This window comes from Saccostrea cucullata, unplaced genomic scaffold (genome assembly GCF_032062105.1).
Source record: "Saccostrea cucullata isolate Sc308-1 unplaced genomic scaffold, CSIRO_AGI_Scuc_v1 ctg4245, whole genome shotgun sequence".
Classification (NCBI taxonomy): Eukaryota; Metazoa; Mollusca; class Bivalvia; order Ostreida; family Ostreidae; genus Saccostrea; species Saccostrea cuccullata.
Window position 1 is genome coordinate 1 of NW_026930995.1, and position 2,463 is coordinate 2,463.

Sequence of the window (2,463 nt, forward strand, 5' to 3'; positions counted from 1 at the left end):
TTTCAAAGTAATTGACCCCAAGCCTGATGTACATGGACGTGTATAATATGAATAAATTTCCAAAACCCCAAAATAACGCTACACAAAAAAAACAAGATGTGTTTGTGAAACACTATGCGCCCGGCGGCAACAAAGTTCAAAAAATCTATTTTTAGCATATTGATCACAGTCAAGGTAACAAGGTCATTGATCATGGTGTCATTCGAAAGAACATAATCAGTGGAGTATGCATACTAAATATGAAGTCCCTATCTCCTATGGTTCAAAAGTTATGGCAAAAAGTGTAAAGAGCTATTTTTAGCATATAGGTCACAGTCAAGGTCACAAGATCATTGACCTTGCCGTCGTTTGAAAGGACTTTATCGGTGGAGTATGCATACCAAATATGAAGTCCCTACCTCCTATGGTTCAAAAGTTATGACAAACAGTGGAAAAAGCTATTTTTAGCATATAGGTCACAGTCAAGGTCACAAGGTCATTGACCATGGTGTCATTTGAAAGAACTTAATCGGTGGAGTATGCATACCAAATATGAAGTCCCTACCCAGCAGGCATTTCAACGTTGATTCAACGTTGAATCAACGTTGCACTTCAACGTTGAATCAACGTTGAATTTTGGTTGCATATGAAAGTTGAGTCAACGTTGAGACACAACGTTGTTTCAACGTCAATTTTCAACGTTGAATAAACGTTGAAAATGGGTTGAGTTTTTGGTTGATTTATGGTTGATTTTTGGTTGCAAATGAAAGTTGAGGCAACGTTGAAGCTTCAACGTTGTTTCAACGTCAAATATCAACATTGAACAAAAGTGAACATTGGTTGAAATTAGGTTGAGATTTGGTTGAAATTTTTCGGTTGTACAAACGTTGATATTTGGTTGAAATCACGTTGAATTCATTTTACATTTTGCTTCATAAACAAATACATTTCAAATTCTAATAAAAATTTTAATTCAAGTTGCGTAACATTTAGATAAGTTGTAATCCAGTATTATGATTGTAAGAGAATTTATTTTTTTTAAAGACAAACACAAATTCGGATTCAATCACTGAATCTCAAAAATCACTGCTTTACAAAATTTATATTCCAAGTGAAAAGTGGGTCACAGTAATCACATCCAGGTCCTTCAAAGTACGCGTCTGCCTTACACTACTAAGTTCCACAAAGTGGCGGATCCATTGATTTTAATCACACATATAGTTAAGTCCCACGAATGAAAGAAATAAACAGGAGAATCCATCCTCTAAAGCAAAAGCCTATTGATAAAAGAAATAAAGATGTTAAAGTCATTTGTTCGATAAAATGTACGTAACACGTTATTTCAAACGATAAAAATAAATATACATGAATGAGTTAAAAAATCAGACAAAGGAATATATTCCGGTACTTGGATTTAATTAACATAATTAAAAGAATTATACTTGACTTCATGTTAAAATTCGTATGAGTATGCTTATAAATAATTATTACTAAAGAAAAATGTTATAGACATACATATACATACTAGTGTACTTACAAAATGTTGCATTCCTTTGTATAAATTTCACGGGCGAAGAATCTGATGCAATCAACGCTGACTATACAATCAATTCCCTGCACCACTGGTTGATTTAACCTTACGACGAACTTCAATTAGTTAAATTGTATAATATATTAGTATACTATCTTATATTTTATAACCAAATGAATATCAACAAAGCACATAATACAAGAACCATGCAAGGATGTGCATTTCACGCAGATTTCAAATATACTTGTAACATAAGAATTAAATGATGAACAGATACTAAAAAAAACTTAATTTCTTAAATTCATGGAAAGGAAATAATACTTACTGAGCAGAAGTTGATATTCCAGCCTTAATCTTTGTGTTTAGCTAGCTTGAAAACACATTAAATATGAACAGCAAGGAGACGCGCACTTTTTGTCTATCAGTTGAATTCAAATTTTGACCTAGATAAGCTGCAAACAGCTATACTCTGCCCAGAAAGAAAATTGCATAAGAAGGTTATCCTGACACTGAAACTGACCAACTAAGTGAGAGGCACTCCTTATCTGATATCTCGATAGGTTTTTGGGGAGTGGATCTTAAGTAATGCAACTTGACCGGGGTTAATGGTCAGTGTGAAAATTCTTATGAGTTTATTTGATTTTTTTTTATATTTCATGAAAAGAAAGATTATAGAATTAATACACACAACAAAAGCACAATCTAATAAAATAAGACTTCTTAGATTCGCTCCGTATACGTATAATCTGCGCAAGAGTATACGGCACGGATCCATATGAGTCTAATTTTAAGAACATTAATTCGGAATAATTATTCTTATTAATTCTATAGTAACATGGAATTACAGTGAGATGTTGGATAAAGATGTTATTATTTATCAAAAGTTCATATTAACATATTTTATAAATACCCCCCCCCCCCCACCAAAAAAAAAAACATTCAAAATTTATTTT

The 2,463-nt window shown here is 32.4% G+C and overlaps 1 long non-coding RNA gene across 1 annotated transcript; it reads right to left on the bottom strand.

The window, feature by feature from the left end:
- Nucleotides 1–987: 987 nt before the first annotated feature.
- LOC134230944 (uncharacterized) lies at nt 988–1,982 on the bottom strand. Its single transcript, XR_009984455.1, has 3 exons — nt 1,836–1,982; nt 1,517–1,626; nt 988–1,256 (listed from the first exon to the last, which is right to left on the bottom strand). It is a non-coding gene; the product is annotated as an uncharacterized LOC134230944 (long non-coding RNA).
- Nucleotides 1,983–2,463: the final 481 nt, after the last annotated feature.